Source organism: Prionailurus bengalensis, chromosome B4 (genome assembly GCF_016509475.1).
Source record: "Prionailurus bengalensis isolate Pbe53 chromosome B4, Fcat_Pben_1.1_paternal_pri, whole genome shotgun sequence".
Lineage (NCBI taxonomy): Eukaryota > Metazoa > Chordata > Mammalia > Carnivora > Felidae > Prionailurus > Prionailurus bengalensis.
In genome coordinates this window covers 36,419,686-36,442,069 of record NC_057358.1, presented here as the reverse complement: position 1 = coordinate 36,442,069, position 22,384 = coordinate 36,419,686, and the positions used below count along the sequence as shown (strand labels likewise).

At 37.2% G+C, this 22,384-nt stretch overlaps 1 protein-coding gene and 1 pseudogene across 14 annotated transcripts in view; both read left to right on the top strand.

The window, feature by feature from the left end:
* Positions 1 to 22,384, top strand: part of ERC1 (ELKS/RAB6-interacting/CAST family member 1) — a 518,359-nt gene that overhangs the window by 351,095 nt on the left and 144,880 nt on the right. The gene's annotated exons all lie outside the window — the stretch shown is intronic.
* LOC122474045 lies at positions 20,393 to 21,073 on the top strand (annotated as a pseudogene).

Here is a 22,384-nt window from a genome sequence, read left to right as displayed (position 1 = left end):
ATTTTCCAGTTTAGCAATAAATATGAAAATCTTTCAGGGATGCCTGGGTGGCTCAGTTGGTGGAGCTTGTGATTCTAGATCTTGGGGGTTGTAAGTTCAAGCCCTACGTTGGGTGCAGAAATTACTTTTAAAAAATTAAATCTTAAAAAAAATCTTTTAAAATCAACTAATGTTGATCTATATCATTATTTTCACTGGTAACATAATATTTCTCTAAATGATATACCATGAATTATTGTTTTGGCCCCCTTATGTTAAGGATATTATGTTTTCTATTTCCTGTTATTTTTACTCTAAGTGATGTGTTGACACTTTGTTCGACTTCTGTCTTTACTGCTCTTCCATAGGAACAAATACATATTGGTTTAAAACATTAGATATTAACATTTCTATTTTCCCTTGAAATTGTTCATTCTATGCTATATGAAATATGTGACAGAATTTGTGAATTGAATGAAGATTCTCAGAATTAAAACCTATCTCCCAGAAATACACATTATCTGCTAGAGAAATTTAGTTATTTAACATATTCAATCATTAAAACTGTTGAATGTCTAGTATGTATCAGGTGTTGCTCTAAAGCAGACTCTCGTAGTCATTATATTTATCTTTTTTAGCTTGCAGTTGTCTTTTTAATAAAGTTTATTTATTTTGAGAGACAGGGTTGGGGGGGGGGGGAGAGAGAGAGAGCATGCACGAGCAGGGGAGGGGCAGGAAGAGAGAGAGAGAGGGAGAGGGAGAGAGAGAGAATGGATCTTGAGCAGGATTCACACTTAGCATGGAGCCCCATGAGGGGCTCAATCTCATGACCTGAGGCAAAATCAAGAGTTGGATGCTTAACCACCTGAGCTACCAGGCACCCTGCAGTTGTCTTTTTAATTCAAGAGATTTTTACTGAGATAAAAAACACCTAACATAAAATACACTATTTCAGTGATTTTTAAATGTACACTTCCCTAGTGTTACGTATATTTACACTGTTGTAAAACTGATCTCCAGATTTTTTTTTAATTTTGCATTAAGCACTTCTTTTCCCCTTCCTCTCTGCCTCTGGTAACCACCATTCTACTTTCTGTTTCTATGGTTTTAACTACTATAAGAATAAGTAGAGTCATACAGTATATTTGTCTTTTGTGACTGGTTTGTATCTCTTAGCATTATGTCCTCAAGATTCATCCATGTTGTAGCATGTGACAGGGTTTATATTTTTTTAGTAGGCTAGGAATTTGAGATTAGCTTGGCATACTGTAGGTATTTCTATTTGACACGTTCATTTCTGAATCACAGAATAGATACTTCAAACTTTGAACTTTTGAAAAATGTTTATAAGAACTTCTTATATTTCACAGAATGTTAAACAGTTTGCCAGTTACTTGTCTTTTGGGAGAATTCATAGATGAAAGCCATGGAAAATAGGAAATCATAATATATTGTTATGATAAATATAATGGAGATATAAACAGGGTTCAATGGAAGCTTGAAGAGTGGGAGGCATCCAAGTCTACCTGGAATTAAGGTAGGCTTCATAGACCCTTTTGCTATTTCTTAAGGAGAACTGAGAGAAGAAAGCAGTGGAAGTCCTGTATTCTTAATAGAGAAAATAGAAGATGAAAAGTCACAAAGGTGTGAAATATTAAGGTATATTCAAGGTGGAACAAATAATATTCAAGGTGAATTCTGAAGGATAAAGCTGGAAGGACCTTGGGTACTACACCACTAATTATAAATTTTATTCTGTAGGCTTAGGGAGCAGGAAAGTGACATGATCCAATCCAAATTTCAGGAAGATAATGCTGGCTCTGTTAACAATGGAGAAAGACCAGTAAGGAATCCATTAGATGGGTCCAGAAGGGAATACTCTCTAAATTTGGGAATTGGCACACTCATAGAATTTGAATGAAATAAATATCAATATATATGTAGTCTTTTTTGAGTGTCACTCATGTTGTCTATAACTCCCTCCAGTCCCTAAACTCGCCAGTCCTGCCACTAGACAGTTTTGAAATGTTTGTTAAGAAAATGTCCCTGTTTTGACAGACAAGAATAGGAGCACCTGGACTTAAAGGCGACTTTACAGCTCCTCTGGGGATTTCTCATGTAGGCAACACGAGATCAACAGAGCCTTGTGCAAATAAGCTTTATAAGCAAGTGACCATTTTTTTCCATTATAGATTCCATCACTCCAAAGAAAGTACCATTTGTTAAAACTAGTATTTCCCCTTTTACCTGTATCACTGATTTTAAAGTATTTCATGGGACATTTAAATTTTAAAAAATAATAAATTGCATCAGCTTTGATACCAGTCTTTGTATTTTATAGCTTCAGAACTCTGCCTCTCATCATTTTGGCATGAAAATATCACATTCAGTCATCATGCTGCTTTTAATTTAAAAGGTTCCTATAAGCTACATCAGGAGCGTCGTATCTAGCATAGAAACTACATGTCTATTCTTCCTTGAAGCAGATTATAACTTTAGAGTTTATTTATGTTGGTATTGATATTGAGTTATTTTTTAGGAAGTTATGGGGTTACTGTCAACTCATTACTTTCATCACCTTTTTTTTTACCATCACTTACTTTCTACCCTCTCTGCGCATCTGTGTCTTGCAACTTCTTCACTCTCTCCCAACTCAAGTCTCAGATACTTTAAATATTTCATTCTCTGCAGTGGTAAAGATCAGCTCATATAGAATTCATGATAGTGCTGGGCTTCCCTTTAATAGTGCTTCTAAACTACATGCTAATATGCTTAAAAAGCCTATATTCTGAAGCTTATCTTTTAATCATGGATTTCATGTGTAAAAACATTTTTATCTTTGTTCATAAATAAAACATGTAACTATAGTTTCATAGAACCAAAGGCAGGGGAGTGTCCACTTTTAGGGGAAGGTCTTTTTTTCTTTGTCTCTTTTTTTTTTTTTTTAAGTTCACTGATCCACTCCTATGTGTTGTTTTGTGTGTGTGTGTGTGTGTGTGTGCGCGCACGCGCGCGTGTGTGCGTGCGTGTGCATGTGTGTGTGCGTGTGGTTTGTTTTGTTTTGTTTTTTGCTAATCATGACCTTGTTTTCAGGATGCAGTAGATCCTGTCAGCATCTCAATGGGGAAAAGAGATTTTTAATACACTTTAAAAATAATATTTTCTTTGCTTTGAATCAAGAAGATACAGATTTCTTAGCAGGAGGAAAGACTCTGGAACCAAATGATAGTTTATATTTTGAAACCCTTCTACAGTACATTTTGGTCATCGTGTTGTAATGTAACAAAGCAAACAGTCCTTAGCCACACGAGTCTAGGGAAATAAGACTCATGACTTGACTAGAGGTTAAAAGATATAATTGAAAACAAATATAAAACACAGGCTATAATTGGGCTTCTTCTTTCTGCTTTTGTTCTCACAGCCCAAACTCTGTAAGGAATATTAATATTTGTTAAGTTCCTACCATGTGCCAGATTCACAGTTGTAATGAAGCATATTATTTGTAACTGCCTCAGTCTTAACAACTACTCTGGGAAGTTTAAGAATCCGTATTCCCATTTTATAGATAAGAAAAATGAAGTTCGAGAAGTCTCTTGTCTCAAGTCACACAGGAAGTATATGACAACATTGAAGTCCAAAGCACCTGCTATTGTGTCTGATAGTGTACCTCAAGTCAGAGTTTTTTATTTATCTATTTGTTATTCTTTTTGAAAGTTTAAGCTAGAGCAAAAGTAGAAAGAATAAGGCAAAATTTAGCTCAAAGTAAAGTGCTTAGGAAATAAACATTATTTGTACTAGGCTATTGTCTAGAAGAAGGAAGCAACCATGTTTCAGATTAAGGTGGGGGTAGGAAAGGTATCAGTGAACACTCACTCCACCTTAGAAAAAACACATCCAAGAATTTCATAACCAGCTAAATAATTCTTTAAGTATAATGGCAAAATTAACATCATCAGGCATGCAAAAACAAGAAAACAAACAAAAAAAAAATTCAGTATCCATAAATCTTTCCTGAACAAGCCAATTAAAGATAAAATTCAATAAACAAAAAAGAAATCAAGTAGGCGAGTACTGATTCTTGTCATATATCTATGCACATATACAAAAGGGAAAATAGGGAGAACATAATGGAACCATAATAACACTCCAGCTTGAATATAAGTTGAATTTAATTTTAACAGAATGAGCAAATGGAATTTCAACTGAGTATTTCTTTACCACACAGGAAAAGAATTTCCAAGATACCCTCTCAAGGGTAAGAAAAAAGATTAAGAGATTAGGGTCATGTTTTTCAACATTTAATCTAAGTTTTAATTCACCCTGTGCTCTAAAAAATTAGGAAATTAACACTTCTTACCAGTATATAAAGATTTTTTTCATTTCACCTTCACCAAGGTTTGTAACATTTACATTTGAATTTATAACTAATTCCCAGATTTACTTAAGTCTGGGTTCTACATTTAAATTCAGTGCTTACCACCAACCGTTATCACATTTTCTCTTTACTTTCCTAAATTCTTTGCTTTGTTTCTTTTTTGTTTGTTTATCGAATTTTATCTTTAATTGGCTTTTTCAGGAAAGATTTGTGGATACTGAATTCTTTTTGTTTGTTTTTGGTTTTGCATGCCTGATGATGTTAATTTTGCCATTATACTTAAAGAATTATTTAGCTGGTTATGAAATTCTTGGATATTTTTCTAACATGGAGTGAGTGTCCCCTGATACCTTTCCTACTACCCCCCCCCCCTTATCTGAAACCTGATTGCTTCCTCCTGTAGACAGTAGCCTAAGGGCTCCAAATGGAGTCACTCTGCTTTTCTATAGCCTGAGGGGTGTAAGGAGAAGGCACAGTCCTCAGCTAGGGCCCTGCACAGTCTTTGTTGGACAACCTGGGCTCAGTTTTTTTGTCTTGTGAAATTTGATAAAATATCACATACTCACTTTGGTAGGAGTGAGGAGAGTTCAAATCATTTGTGAAATTCTTTAGTGATCCCCAAACAACAACCTATCCTGGTAGGGTTTTTTTGCCTGTACTGAGGCTTCTGTAAATAAGTATTTTTCTTGATTTTCATTTCTTGAGCTGTCAATTCACCCTTCAATCTTACTTTCTCCAAATTTGGAGTTGTTAATCAGAATCCTCAGCATTTTGTTACCTCACTTTTTTTTTTAATGTTTATTTTAGAGAGGGGTTGGGGCAGAGAGAGCTGGAGATAGAGGATCTGAAGCTGGTTCTGTGCTGACAACAGAGAACCCAGTGTGGGGCTCAGACTCACAAACTGTGAGATTATGACCTGAGCTGAAATCAAGAGTTGGTCACTTACCCTACTGAGCCACCCAGGTGCCCCTAAAATTACATATTTTAAGTGTTTGTGTAATCTGGTTATATTGAAAATTTAACACAAGTCTGTTAATTCAATAAGTGTTTACCAAATACCTATTTTAGATGCCAAGGAGGGATGTATAAAATACACTAAAGCATGGTCAAGATAAAAAATAGAAACATATACATGGTTGTGTGTGGCCACATTGTACCATTCACATATTGACAACAACTCAAATTGTACTGTGCAGTTGGCCATGTATAAAAGTAGTACAGAATTCTGGCCGTCATCAAATTACATGAGAAGGGACATAGGAATTGATGGGCAGTGACAGCTTTAGAAGGTTATGATGTCAGAAAAGGATTTTGAAAGCTGGGTAACGGTTGATAAGACATAGAGAATTACAAGTAACTGAGTAATATTGAAGTATAAATTAAAATGGGTGAGGAGGGAGATAGAGCCATAATCATAGCTCATGAAAGACCTTATGGACCATAACTAAGGAATTTAGCCTTTATCCTATATTAGCTATTTATTTCCACATAACATGTTATCCCAAATTTAATTACCGAAAACAAAAATTATCTCAGCTTCTGATGGTCAGGAATTTGGGAACCTCTTAGTTGTGTGCTTCTGATACCAGACCTCTCACGAGACTGCAGTTCAGATGTCAGCTGAGGCTGCAGTCATCTGAAGTTCGATTGTGGTATCAAAAACTTTGGCCAGGATGACAAACTCATGTAGCTGTTGAGAAGAGTCCTCATTTTTTCATTGGCTATTTGCAGGAGACTTTATTTCCTCACAAAATGGGCCTCTCTGTAGGATGCTCACAGCATGGCAGCTGGCTTCCCAGAGAGTGGGTGATCCCTGGGTGAGGGGACACTGAAGACAGAAGCCACAGTATTTTTTATAACATGATCTTGAAGTGATTTACATCACTTCTACCATCTTATATTGATCACACAGATCACCATTGGTATCATGTAGAAAGAAGGTACAAAAGGGTATGATTACCAGATTGTGGGGATCAATGGGGGCCATATTGGGAGGCTGGTTATCCTATCCTAGGAGCTATAAAAAGCTATTGAGTGTTTTGAGCGTAGAAGTGACATTTATATTGCATTTCACATATATGATTCTGCTGTGAAGAATGAGGTATAGAGGAGAAAATTAAAGTCATGAAAATACTGTAGTAATCCAGAGTTTTTGAGATCCTGAAATGAAGCAGTGCTTATGAGATCTAAGAGATGGAGAAATATTTGAAAGAAAAGACATAATAGTTTATTGGTTTTGATTGGTTGTGGTGAGGGAGGAAGTAGAGGAGTTAAGGATGACTCTTAGGTATCTGAGTTGAGAAATAGGTGGATATTGGTCCACTGAAATGCAGGACAGTAAGATAGATATAGCCAATAGACATTTGGATATCGTAGGTCTGAAGTTCAAACAGAAGGGAATGAATAAGAGTATAAAATGAGAGGAGGACCGTAAGATAGATCACTAGGGAATTCAACATGTGGATGCGAGGGAAATGACCCAGCAAAATGAAGAAGAAATGTTATGAGCTAGATAGTAAACCAGCAAAGTATGATTTTAAGGAAGCCAAGGGAGAATATAGTGTTGAGAAAACAAGGAAGTATAGCTAACCTATAATCATTAAAATGAGAAGCTCAGTGAAGCTCTGAAGTATAGTTTGGAAAGCCTAAACTAAATGCTTTAATTTAGTGAGTTATATGGTAACCCTACCCTCAGTGTGAAAACAAAATATAAATAATTTTTTCCAAAGTAGTATTGTTAGGATCTTAGGATACCATTTCCATTACCCCCTCCAAAATACACACACACACACACACACACACACACACACACACACGTGTGTACATCCACCCTCCCCCACACACACAGAGTCCACATAACTTTACAAGACAAAATTAGCTTCTTCTCCACCTCTTCCACATCATAAGACGATGGAGAATAAAAGGAGTCAGCAAACTTTTTTCTGTAAGGGCCAGATAGAAAACATGTTAGACTTTGTAGGTCATATGGTCTGTTTTATAACTATTCAACTGTGTCATTGTAGTGTAAAAGCAAGCATAAATAATATGTAAATAAATACATGTGGCAGTGTAACAGGACAGCTTCATTTACAAAAACAAGTGTCAGCAGTTTTACTTCTAGGTGTATACCCAAAAGAATTGAAAGCAGGAATTCAAACACATATTTGTACACCATTGTTCATTGCAGCATTATTTACAATAGCCAGAGGTGGAAGCAACCTAAGTATTTATCAACAAATAAGTGGATAAAATGTGGTTTGTGTGTGTATACACGCAATGGAATATTATTCAGCCTTGAGAAGAAATGAAATTCTGGCATGTGCTGCCACATGGGTGAACCTAGAAATTATTATGCTAAGTGGGGTCCCCACCTGGGTGGCTCAATGGGTTGAGTGTCTGACTTCGATTCAAGTCACAGTCTTGTGGTTCATGAGTTTGAGCCCCTTGTGAGACTTTGTTGCTGACAGTGTGGAGCCTGCTTCAGGTTCTCTGTCTCCTCCTTTCTCTGCCCCTCCCCCATTTGCACGCGCGCACCCACGCATGCTCTCTGTCAAAAATAAACATGTTTAAAAAATTTAAAAAAAAGAAATCATTAAGTGAAAAAAAGCCATACACAGAAGGACAAATATTTTATGGTTCTGCTTATCTGAGGTACTTAGAATAGGCAGATTTATACAGACAGAATACAGAATAGAAGTTACCAAGAGCTGAGCAAGCGGGGAATGGGGAATTATTGTCTCATGGGTGTAGAGTTTCTGTTTAAAGATATGAACACATTCCAGAAATGGATAGTGGTAGTGGTACAACACTGCGGTGTACTTAATGCCACTGAATCTTACACTTGATGATTACAGTGGTAACTTTTATGTACATTTTACTACTACTACTACTACTACTACTACTACTAATTATAATCAAAATAAAATAGGCAGCAGGTAAATTTGGCTCCTGGGTTATAGTTTACCAGTCCCTGGACCATAAATTCTTGAGTGCAGAGATTGTGTTTCTTTCAACTTATATCCATAGTGTCCAACACCTACAGCTGTTTTATTGAAGGTGTACAGAAGTTCAACATAGCCAAATGAAATTAAGAATTTGGGTCTTCCTTTTTTACCTGTGTATTTATTTTCATAGTCTGCTTAATGTTTATTTAGTACTTGCTTAATTTTTTATTGCAGATTGAACACATTTACTCTATGATGTCTAGAGATCACAGGAGGAAAAAAATATTTAAAAAACTTTTTTTTTAATGTTTATTATTGTTGAGAGAGTGCGAGTGGGGGAGGGGCAGAGAGAGAGAGGAAAACACAGAATCTGAAGCAGTCTCCAGGCTCTGAGCTGTCAGCACAAAGCCTGATGCAGGGCTCGAACTCATGAACTGTGAGATCATAGCCTGAGCCTAAGGCAGATGCCTAACCAACTGAGCCACCCAGGCACCCCGTATATTTTTTTGTCATTAAACATTAAATGACTCTGATTCCTCCATATAATTGTGAAAAATGTCGTTTCTGATAAGCTCATATTATACATAACATGTTTATGTTTTCTCTTTACACATATAAATAAAAGCCTTACATTTTGCACAGTAACTGGCTTATCTTTTTTTTTTAATGTTTATTTATTTTTGAGAGAGAGAGAAAGCAAGCACAAGCGGGGGAGGGGTAGAGAGAGAGAGGGAGACACAGAATCTGAAGCAGGCTCCAGGCTCCAAGCTGTCAGCACAGAGCCTGACGTGGGGCTTGAATCCACGAACCGCAAAATAATGACCCGAGCCAAAGTCTGACAACTCAACTGACTGAGCCACCCAGGCACCCCATCTGGCTTATCTTCATGGTAGAATCAGTGACAGTAAGTAGTCTGGGTGAGAAGTGGACCTGAGTGACAAGAATAGGTTTGTCATCTTGTGTAGCTGCATGTCAATCTGTAGAAATCACTAATACTGGAGAGAATATTGAAAGGGTTTTTCTTAGGTGAAAACCTGTACTTTTTTCATATTACATTATATCCTTTACATTTCTTCAATGCTATTTGTAAATATTTATTAATGTTCATATATATTTAATATAGGTCCCTCTTTACAAAGGAGGAAACTGAGAGGGTAAAACTTGGTAAACTTTAAAGGGGATCATAATCCTTAATGACAGGAGGAATTTCATGTTTCAATTAAAAACCTTAGCTATGGCCCAACTCAAAAAATTGACAATCCTCCTTTCATTTCTAGGAGAATCACTGATTGATTGACCCTAACAGAGTAAGTAGATATTATCAGTCAGCTGATACTCAGGAAACAGAGTATGTTGTGACATTTGTGGGATTTTGTTGTTATTTTTTGAGCAGTAGGAAAAAGTGTATTAGAGTATAAGATTAGAAAGTAAAAATAGTATGAAAGCTCTCTTTACAGAGGGGACATTCGAACGTGAATGCCCCTGACATTTGTTTTTTTAATAGCTAGATAGTTTTGAAGTTTTTTGCTTTTTGTTTTTTTTGTTTTGTGTTTTTTTTCTAGACTTGGGCCAGAATCAACTGAGGATGGTATTTTATAGTTCATAGTTTAGAATTGAGACAAGCACAATTGTTCATCTTTCAGTAGACTCTTGGCAGTTTTCAAATGTATTTTTTGAAATATATCATTGAAATACTAGGTTATATTTTAGTGCCAGTACTAGTGTACTGGAGCCACAGTTTACTTTTTCAAACTGTGCTTACCTTATTAGTCAATTTAAAATGCACCCAAATCAAGGGGCGCGTGGGTGGCTCTGTCCCTTGAGCGGCTGACTTTCGACTCAGGTCATGATTTCATGGTTTGTGAATTTGACCCCTGCGTCAGGCTCTGTGCTGACAGCTCAGAGCTTGGAGCCTGCTTTGGATCTGTGTCTGCCTCTCTCTGCCCCTCCCCTGTTCACACTCTGTGTCTCTCTCTCTCAAAAATAAATTTTTTTAACGTTATTATTCATTTTTGAGAGAGAGAGTGCGAGCAGGAGAAGGGCAGAGAGAGAGGGAGACACAGAATCTGAAGTAGGCTCCAGGCCTGGGGTTTGTACTCATGGACTGTGAGATCATGACCTGAGCCAAAGTTGGATGCTTAACCAACTGAGCCATCCAGGCACCCACCCCTCCAAAAATGTCTTTAAATGCATCCAAATCAAAATTAACTACCTTGAAGAGGGAAATTGAAGTAATATGGTAATTTCCAGGTAGAGAAATTCTGTAAAACTCAAAATGTCTGTTTTGATAATCCTTAAGAAGTATTTCCTACAAAATATTAAATAAATTTTGTGATTGTTATCAAGTTTCACAGTACCCCAGAAAGTATTCATTTGTTGTCAGGTTAAGAATTCAAGGCTTTTCTAGAAGAGAACTTTTCGACATTTTTCAAATATTTCTCCAATATGTTGATTCTTTAGAGTGTGATCCATTTTATTTATTTATTTTTTATTTTTATTTTCAAATTAGTTAACATACAGTGTAGTCTTGGCCTCAGGGGTAGAACCCAGTGATTTGTCACTTACATATAACACCCGGTGCTCATCCCAACAAGTGCCCTCCTTAATGCTCATCACGCATTTAACCCACTCCCCTACCTCCACCAACCCTCAGTTTGTCCTCTGTATTTAAAGAATATTTTGGGTGATCCATTTTAAAGCTTATCTGCAGTGTTTATTTATACTGTCTGGCAGGCCATGAAGGCTTGTGGCATTTCCTAGTGAGAAACAACTCCATGCATGACTGATGTAAGTGATCTGCCAACTGCCTCTTCCTGATTTGAGTGTCTTTTCTAGCAAGACACAGATGCTTGAAGTGAGCCCGAGGTCATTAAAAAGGAACATATCTGCCCCTTTTGTTTACTGAAGCTTTCATATTTATTAATTAAAGAACTTTTATTATTGAATTCTTTCTAGGAAACTTGTTCAACTGTATGGTCAGTGGTAAAGTATCAGCTTAAGGAAAAAATTGTGTAATGTCTTGAAACATAATATGACAAGATTTACAAAGACCTGTGTCCCCTAAGATTTATGAGCAGTCATATTATCATCAACATGTAGTTTGTTTGTAGTTGCTGAGAATTCCCATAGTCCTTTCTTTTTTCTCTTTTTGATTCACTGGAAAGCTTTTGCCTCGATAGGTCTATGAATCTGTTATTTTAGTTTGCCTTGATCTCCAGTTGCCATGCTCAAATTTTTGAACACCTCATGCATGTGTACAGTCCAGTCATTTTGATGACTTGGGAAGGTGTGAAGAGGCTAAGGAGCAAGACTCCGTATTTTCTCTTAGTCTGATTCTTATTGCAGAGGAATGTAGTAGAGCACTGCAGCTTTTTGTACCTATTGGCTGCATGTGCCCAAAACATAAACAAAGTAAGTCTTTATTGAATAAAAATAAATTTGCCTCAGTTGTATCACAGAAGATCAGGGTGTTGGGATCAGTTCTGTGGCCATCATGGGGAGCCCCAACACTTTTTCTCCAGGATTTCTTCAAGAAGTATAAAATAATATTAGTATGTGATGGGCCTTTGATTTGGAAGCCTCAGTAAATTCGCAAACTGATATTGATTGTCTAGCTATAAACTGTTCAGCATCTTACTCATAAGTAGTTCTTTTTGATAACTGGGAATGTGGTTTTGTTTGTTTTAGTGGCTTTAAGCATTTTATTCAAAGAGTTGAGGACATAAAAAGATAGTTTGATGATTATATTTAGATGCTAATGTAAAAAGCCCTTAGGAGTTCAAAAATCATGCCTTTTACAACTGGTTATATTTCCAGTTTTCCCAAACAAGAGTATGGAATTATTGCCAGTCTTGGTTTAAAGTATACATGATACCTATATAAATCATACTGATTGCAGAATAGGTCTCCAAGCCCAAAGAATGCCCTGGCAACTTTGTCTCTAGGGTTGCTCTAAATGGTGTTCCTTATTGAGTTATCTAGAGGGAAACCAGGTTCAGTCATTTGCTTTTTTGTTTTAGGTACCGAATGGTGCTCTTGCTTTATGAGTTTTAAAGCCTGGGAAATTTGACACGGGGAATATTATTTTTTGAATGGGTGAATAAAGTTAGGGAAAAACAGGGAACAAAAGAGATAAAAGGATGCGATGCATTCAAATTTATTCTGTAGTTCTGTTACCATAATAATTCACTCAGAGGGGATTCATTTTGAATTTCGTATTTAGTGTTAAAAGGAACAGAGCTGGGGCAAGTGCAGGCCAGCATTGAGTAACAATGGTGGATTGAGATCTATTGTATTTTTAAGTGATTCCAGGGCTGTCCAGGTGTCCTGATTTAAAGGCTGCTTCTTGAGTCAGGAAATTGTATCTTGTTCTGAGGTTTACTGTAATAAAGTACACAGTCCTAGGGGATGGTACTGCTGGCCTCATGAATCACTTTACAGGCTGGCTGTACTGACCCAAGCCCCATGATTTATTTGTGTCATACCAGAGTAGGAATGGCAAATATGTAAGGCACACATGGTTTCTGGGATGGTTCTTTAACAGGAAAACTGTCATAAATCCATAAAGTGAGATAGGGCAGAGCAGCCGCAGCTCATGTCATGTCCAAGAGATCTCTTCCTATTTTATAGTGATGTATAGTTCTAGAACTGGGTAAGTGTAGCATTTTGTTTGGAATGTGTCCTTGGGCTTTTTGTGTGCTATGTTTTAGTCCATCCAGTCTTGGATTTATTACTTACATCATCTTCTGCATCTATGCTTGTGATTGCCAGTATTGCAACAAGATTAGAATTTTACCTAGCATTTGAACTTCATTTGATTGATTCCCAGCACTAATAAAGAGATGCTCTTAGAATTGTATTTAGGATTTGTATGGCTAGTCAGATATTGAGCCAAAATGGACAAGGTACTAATTAATTTTTCACCTTAATCTGAATGAAATCACGTTATTTTAATTAATCTTTTTATTTTGAGATGATTGTAGATTCTGTAGAATCACGTATAGTTGTAAAAAATAATACAGAGAGATCCCCAGTTTCCCCAGCAGTAACATCTTACAAAACCAGGATGTGATATTGTGTACAGTATCACAACCAGGATATAGACTTTGATATAGTCAAAATACAGAACACTTCTATCACTACAGAGATCCCCTTTTGTACTCACACCCACCCACTTCCCTTTCACCCCACCTTCCTTGTTCTTGGCAGCCAATCTGTTTTCCGTTTTTATAATTTTCTCATTTCAAGAATGTTATATAAATGGAATCATACAGTGTATAATTTTTTCAGATTGTTTTTTACTCTGCATAGTTATCTGGAGATTAATCCAGATTGCTGCCTCTATCAGTAGTTCATTCCTTTTTATTCCTGAGTGATATTCCATGGTATGGATGTGCTATAGTTTGTTTTACCGGTCACCTGTAGAAGGACATCTGAGTTGTTTCCTGTTTTTGTCTATTATGGAAAAAACCTATAAACATTTGTGTACAGGTTTTTGTATAACTTGTTTTCTGTTTTTCTAGAATAAATGCCCAGATGTACAGTTTCTAGATGATATGGTAGTTGCATATTTAATATTTTAAGAAACTGTCAAACTGTTTTCCAGACTGGTAGCACCATATGACATTCCCAGCAGCAGTGTGTAAGTGATCCTGTTTTCCCACATCCTTGCTAGCATTTGGTGTTGTCTCTATTTTTATTTTAGCAGTTCTGATAATTGTATAATGCTAGCTCATTGTGGTTTTTACTTTGCATTTCTCTAAGGGAGAATGATGTTGACTATCCTTTCATGTGGTTGTCATCTGTATATTCTTTTCAGTGAAATAATTCTTAATGTCTTCTTTCCATTTTCTAATTAGAGAGTTTGTTTATTGTTGCGTTTTGAGAGTTCTTTAGTCTACTCTTTTGTCAGATATGTGGTTTGCAAATATTTTCTCCGAGTCTGTATCATTCTTTAAACAGAGACTCTTAACCATGACTTTAGTTACTAAATATATTTGTTATATTAATTTTATTTTTTAGGGCAGTTTTAGGTTAATAGCAAAATTGGGTGGAAAGTACAAAGAATCTTCATCACTGCCATCCCCATGTATACACAATCTCCCCCATCAATTGTGGGTACCAGGGTATATTTGTTACAATCAATGAAGCTACATTAATACATTGTTGTTACCCAAAGTCCATAGTTTATATTAGAATTCACTCATAGTTTTGTACATTCTGTGGGTTTTGAAAAATGTATAATGTTATGTATCACCCATTGTAGTATCATATAGAATAGTTTCACTGACCTAAAAATCCTCATGCTCTCATTTATCTCTCTCTTTCCCTTGCCCCTGAAAGCCATTTTTTTTTTACTGTCTCCGTAATTTTGCCTTTTCCAAAATGTGTAGTTGGAATTTTATAGTACGTACACTTTTCAAAATGGCTCTTTCATTTAGTAATATGTATTTGAGTTCTTGTCACATCTTTTTATGGCTTTTATAGCCCATTTCTTTTTAGTGCCAAATAATATTCCATTGTCTTGATCTACCACAATTTATCCATTTACCTACTGAAGGACATCTTACTTGTTTCCAGATTGTGATGATTATGAATAAGGCTGCTATGAACATCCCTGTCCAGGTTTTGGGATGTAAGTTTTATGTGAACATAAGTTTTCAGTTCATTTGGATAAATACTGAGGAGCATGATTGCTAGATTGTATGATAAGAGTAAGGGTTAGTTTTTTGAGCAAGAAACTGCCAAACTGTCTTCAAAAGTGGCTGTGCAGTTTCTCATTCCCACCAGCAATGACGAGAGTCCGTTTTATTTCACCAGCATTTGACATTGTTTGTGTTTGGGATTTGGGCCATTCTAATAGGTATGTAGCGATACCTCATTAGTGTTTTAATTTGTAGTTCTCTATTGACATATGATGTTGAACATTTTTTCATATATATATCTTCTTTATTTTACACATATTTTCTCCCAGTCTGTGGCTTGTCTTCCCAATCTCTTGATACTTGAAATTTTTAAACACATGTGTTTTATGAAATAATGGTATATGCTTATTTTATAACATAAGTATCCAGAATACAGACTTATTTGCTTAAATTAAATAATTTAAGATTCTTTTGTTTTAATGGAGAGACAATATTAATGAAATGTAGAAGAAGTAATTCTTAGATACACATGTTAACCAAATTGGAGTTTATTTTCCAATTTTATAAGTGTCATTTACAGATAACTTTTTAGAAGGAAACAAGCAATTCCTTTTTAAAATATAATTGAAGAGCTGATAAATAAATTACTACTTAGTGTGCACTGCCTCAAAAGGCCTCAAAATCCATTAGGCCACCAATTTCAACCCAGTACAACATATTGAAATTCCCTGTTCTCCCCGGAGTTTCAAAAGGCCTAAAGCTTCAACCTACTTTATTGTTTCACAGAGTTCTTAGGGCACTCCAGGCTCAGTCTACCAACAGACTTCACATGTACCCGTGTTCTAGTTACCTAGATTTCTCGGGGTAACATTTTAAGATGGAGGCCTTATCTTGGCTCAGTGCTTAATGTGACCTTTGTCACATACAAGACATTTAGTGAATGTGTACTGAACTGAGCTGAACCACCAAGGGCAAGAGGAATTAGAAGACTGAATTTTAAGTGAAACGGATGAAAAAGGCACTAAGAAAGGAAAGTATGTGTTTGGGAAACATGACAATTTTCAAATGACTAAAGCATCATGCTGGAACGTTTGGATTGTAGCCAAATTGTGAATGGTTTGATTGTCGTGTAGCTTGTAAATTTGTGTACTTACTTTTACATAGAATGGTGAATTTTTATAGCTAGAAGATATTTAGAATTTATATTGTTAATCCAAAAAACGTCCGATTGAGATCTGTCACTAGATTCTCATAATTTCTCATTCTCCTATTCCTTCAGTCTTAGGTTCTTTTTAAATTTAACTGTATTTAATTTATTTTTTTTAATTTACATCCAAGTTAGCATATAATGCAACAATGATTTCAGGAGTAGATTCCTTAATGCTCTTTACCCATTTAGCCCATCCCCCCTCCCAAAACCCCTCCAGTAATGCTCTGTTTGTTCTCCATCTTTTTTTTTTAATTTTTTTTTCAACGTTTTTTATTTATTTTTGGGACAGAGAAAGACAGAGCATGAACGGGGGAGGGGCAGAGAGAGAGGGAGGCACAGAATCGGAAACAGGCTCCAGGCTCCGAGCCATCAGCCCAGAGCCCGACGTGGGGCTCGAACTCATGGACCGCGAGATCGTGACCTGGCTGAAGTCGGACGCTTAACCGACTGCGCCACCCAGGCGCCCCTGTTCTCCATCTTTAAGAGTCTCTTATGTTTTTGTTCTCTTCCCTGTTTTTATATTATTTTTGTTTCCCTTCCCTTCTGTTCATCTGTTTTGTATCTTAAAGTCCTCATATGAGTAAAGTCATATGATATTTGCCTTTCTTTGACTAATTTTGCTTCACATAATACTCTCTAGTTCCATCCATGTAGTTGCAAATGGCAAGGTTTCATTCTTTTTGATTGCCGAGTAATACTCTATTGTATATCTATATACCACATCTTCTTTATCCATTCATCCATCGATGGACATTTGGGCTTTTTCTATACTCTGGCTATTGTTGATAGTGCTGCTATAAACATTGGGATGAATGTGCCCCTTCGAAACAGCATAGCTGTATCCCTTGGATAAATCCCTAGTAGTGCAATTGCTGGGTCATAGGGTAGTTCTATTTTTAATTTTTTGAGGAACCTCCATACTGTTTCCAGAGTGGCTGCACCAGTTTGCATTCCAATTTTTTTTTAATGTTCATTTATTTTTGTGGGGAGGGGCAGAGACAGGGAGAGGGAGACACAGAATCCGAATCAGGCTCCAGGCTCTGAGCTGTCAGCACAGGTCTCAATGTGGGGCTTGAACTCCAAAGCTGTGAGATCATGACCTGAGCCAGTCAGATGCTTGACCAACTGAGCCACCCAGGCACCACCCCCCCCCCACCCCCCGCTTCAGTCTTGGGTTGTTAAAGCAAGTATCCTCAAGTGTACTAGCACATGCAACCAGAGTTCACAGAAATTTGCAAAAACTAGAAACACATAATTAGAGATTATCTGGAATATTTTTTGAGACTATTACACTTGCTTTTGTTGCTTTCTCTCTTTTTGTTTTTTCAAAGTACATCCGAATAAAACTTCTTATATTCATCATCTCCTGTGTAAGACAATGTGTGTTTATAATAGAACTGTTTTTAAATACCTTCTTTTTCACATGTAATATTAAATGCCAATTCAACACGTGTACTCAATCCAGTCTCTTAGTTCTCATCATGATAAAATTCTAGGGTATGAGAAGCAATTAAGTCTTCTTACACAGATGTGTACTTGGGCAAATCAAATAATCAACTATAAATTAATATATAATGTTATAATGTTGTTGTAGTTGTTTTTACAACTTCACAAAAAGCTTTTAATTTTCTTATCTTGCTAGAAGAGTAGCAGAGATAAAATGTATTAAGAATTCCTGCGCTGGGGGTGCCTGGGTGGCTCAATTGGTTAAGCATCCAACTCATGATCTCAGCTGAGGTCTTGACTCAGGGTCATGAGTTCAAGCCTCACACTGGGTTCCATGTTGGGTGTGAAGCCCACTTAAAAAACAAACAAACAAACAAAACAGAATTCCTCCTCTGCAGAGAATGTAACAGAAACTACAATAGGCGAACGTGGGTGGCTTAGTTGGTTAAATGATCTCGCAGTTCAGTTCATGAGTTCAAGCCCCGCATCAGGCCCTGTGCTGACAGCTTGGAACTTGGAGCCTGCTTCAGATTCTGTGTCTCCTTCTCTCTCTGCTCCTACCCAGCTCATACTCTGCCTCTCTCCCTCTCTCTTTCAAAAATAAATAAACATTAAAAAAATAATAAAAAAAAGAAACTACCATAGAGCAGATAACAACTCCAATCCAATCAATAGATAATAATAAGCCCCTTTGTCAACTGTTATACAATTCACTAGAAGTTATTTCATTTTGCCTCCTCTGACTCAAGCAAGAACATTCCCCAATAATGTTATATTTTAATCTCCACAAAATTTAATAGTATAGTCTAAACATGAAAGAGCCATAGAAGAGGCACATTTGTTTTTTGTACTGTTTATAGTAATTTCTTAAGCCTTACTCTGTTCTCCAAAATAACCAAAGGAGGAGTTCCAACATCAATTAACTATTGTTTAATTGAGATCGTAAGAATAGGCTTTATACATGTACAGCTTACAGATTGCTTTAAATAAGATATCAGGGAAAGGGAGTTGAGTTCAAGATGGTGGCATAGGAAGTTCATAAATTCACTCCCATGGACAGCTACATATGGAATAATTTCCTCTGGAAAAGGCCAGAAAACTGGATGAGCAGAGCCCCCGCACAAAAGGACAGCATCAAGATGCGTAGGAGAGGCAGAGACACTGTCTTGCCAAAAAAGACCCATCCTATTTGGAGCAGTTCACAGTCATGAGGGATCTCAAAAATACTGAACTATTCTCTCATGATGCTCCATATCAGGCATGCCAGCTCTTAAATCCTGCACAAGAGAGATAAGACCCCTAAATGCCAGGTTTTGAAAAACAAGGACTATGAAAACCGTAGATTTATAGGGAGCAGAGACCTCCCCTCCCCCAAAGGGCTCACTCACAGACTCATTCTCCCTGAAACCTAATTCAAAAAATACCAATTTGAAAAGCATGCAGACCGGTTGTGGAGGAGACTCACTTACTAATCTTAAAATGCCTACTGGAGAGGTAGGAAGCTTTTGGGACTTTTTTCATGGATGGAATCATTGGCAGATCCAATTGTAATTTCATCCTGCCTTTCCATTGTTACAGCCAGTAGATGCCATTTTGGAACTGTCCCTCTACCCTGCTGGAGTCAGTGAGTGTGCCCTGCTGAGAACTCTGCCCCACATCCTCGTGCAAGGATGTGTCACAGCCTAGCCCACAACTACTTTCCAATGCCAGTCATATATTGGAGCTGGCCTGGGCAATAACCTTGCCAACCACTACACAACAGATATGGCCACGTTTAGTAGATGGGAGTGCACATCCCACACAGGAGACATCCCTTGAGTGCCTAGCTTTGGTCGTCAGAGGGGATTACATTTCTGGGATCCATGTACCATCTCCTTAAAAAGGTGGCTCCTTTAAGATTGGGAGAGATATATCTTTTGCCTAATACATAGAAACAAAGTTGGGCAAAATGAGACAGAGGATAATGTCTCAAATGAAAGAACAAGACAAAACATTGGAGAAAGACATTAATGTAATGGAGATAAATCATCCACCTGGTAAAGTGTTCAAAGTAATGGTCATAAAGATGCTCACCAAACTCAGCAGAAGAATGACTGAACACAGTGAGATCCTCAACAAAGAGAAAACATAAGCTTCAAACAAGTTACAGAGCTGAAGAATATAATGACTGAACTGTAAAGTACACTAGAAGGAGTTTAACAGCACAGTGGGTGAAACTGAAGATCAAGATCAGCAAATTGGAAGACAAAGCAGTAGAACATACCCAGATAAAGCAGCAAAACAAAAAAGAATTTTTAGAAATGAAGATAAATTCATTTTGGGGACAGTTTCAAGTAGAATAACATAAGGCTCCCAGAAGAAGAAGAGAGAAAGGGCTAGAAAACTATTTAAAGAAATAAAGGCTGGAAACTTCCCTAATCTGGGAAAGGAAACAGGCATACAGGTCCAGGAAACCCAGAGAGTTCCAAAAAAGATGAACACAAAGCAATCCACACCAAACACATTACAATTAAAATGGTAAAAGTTAGAATCTTAATAAGTTTTAATAAAAATTTTTTAACATTTATTTATTGTTGAGAGACAGAGAGAGGAGGAGACACAGAATCCAAAGCAGGCTCCAAACATATTGCAATTAAAATGGTAAAAGTTAGAATCTTAATAAATTAAAAAAAAATTTTTTAACATTTATTTATTATTGAGAGACAGAGAGCATGAGCATGGGAGGGAGAGACAGAGAGAGGAGGAGACACGGAATCTGAAGCAGGCTCCAGGCTCTGAGCTGTCAACACAGAGCCCAACGCGGGGCTCGAACTCACGAACTGCGAGATCATGACCTGAGCCGAAGTCAGACACTCAGCCAACTGAGCCACCCAGGCGCCCCAAAGTTAGAATCTTATAAGCAGCAAGATAAAAACAACTTAATATATACAAGAGAAACTCCATAAGGCCATCAGATTTTTCGGCAGAGATTTTGAAACCAGAAGAGAATGGCATCCAACAAACAGTTCTCAACCTAGCAAAATTATCATTCAGACTTGAGGGAGAGATTAAGAGTTTTCCAGACAGATCTAAAGATGGCAACTTCATTAGTGAGGGACTCTGTGGCACTGTGCATGAGTACTAGCCCTCCTGTGGCTTCTGTCAGAAAAATTCCCTGGACCGCAGCCTCGAGTGAGCTGAGAGAACACTTTGCCCATTTTGGCCATATGTGAAAGTGCACTGTATCTTTTGACAGAGACTGGATTTTACAGAGGCATGGGTTGGATTCAGTTTTCTTCAGAAGAAGAACTTCAGAGTGCACTACAACAAGAATACCATATTATTGGTGGAGTAAAGCTCCATATTCAAGCTCAGAGACCAAAAGCTTTGCAGGGGAATCAAAGATCTGATGAAGAGAAGGATTTTTGAGACTATTTTGAGACTATTACTACAAGCAAAAGTTAAAGGAGTTCATCACTACTCAATTGACCTTATAAGAAATGATAAAGGGACCTCTCTAAACTGGGGGGGGGGGGGACAGAGGGGGGACACTAATTAATTACAAGAAAACATAAGAAACTAAAAATCTCACTGGAAAAGGTAAATATGTAGTAAAAGTAATGGCTCAATCACTTAAATATGAAGGTTAAAAGACAAAAATAGGAAAATTAAAACTACAATAATTAGTTAAGTTTAGGCATTAGGGATGCTCAGAAATGAAAAGATGTAAAATGTGTCATCAAAAAAAGATTGCATGGGCAAGAGGGCAGGAATGTAAAATTATGGAGTGTGTTCAAATTTAACTTGCTGTCAACTCAAAATATATTTTGTTCTAGGGGCACCTGGGTGGCTCAGTCGCTTGAGCATCCACCTCAGCTCAGGTCATTATCTCTAGTTCATGGGTTCAAGCCCTGCATCAGGCTCAATGCTAACAGCTCAGAGCCTGGAGCCTGCTTTGGATTGTGTGTCTCCCTCTCTCTTTGCCCCTCCTCCGCTCACTCTCATACTCAGTCTCTCTCTCTCTCAAAAATAAACATTAAAAAAAATAGATCATTCTGTACATAGGAAGCTATATGTGAACTTGTCAGTAACCACAAAACAAAGACTTAAATACCGAAAAGCACATGAGAAAGGACAGACAGAAAGCAATTCCCAAAATGGCAGTAAGTACATACCTATCAATAATTACATCATTACCATATATATGCATGTGTGTGTATGTATTTATATTTATATAAATGTTTATTTTCAAGAGACACAGAGACATAGTGGGGAAGGAGCAGACAGAGAGACAGAGAGAGACAGAGAATCCAAAACAAGCTCTGTGCTAACAGCACAGAGCCTGATGTGGTGCTCAAACCTATGAACTGTGAGATCATGACCTGAGCCAAAGTCAGACGCTTAACTGACTGAGCCACTCAGGCACCCCATTAATTGCTTTAAATATAGAGACTAAACTCCATTCAAGAAATTGAGTGGTGAGGGGCATCTGTATGGTTCAGTCGATTAAGCATCTGACTTTAGCCCAGGTCATGACCTCATGGTTCGTGAGTTTGAGCCCTGCATTGGGCTCTCTGCTGTCAGCACAGAGCCCACTTTGGATCCTCAACCCCCACCTTCCTCAGCTCCTCTCAAAAATAAACATTAAAGAAAAAAAAATTGAGTGATGAATGGGTAAATAAAAACAAGACCCATCTCTATGCTGCCTATTAGAGACTCACTTCATAAGTAAGGACACATAGAGACTGAAAGTGAAGGGATGTAGAAACTATACAAATGGAAACATAAAACTGGTGTAGCTATACTC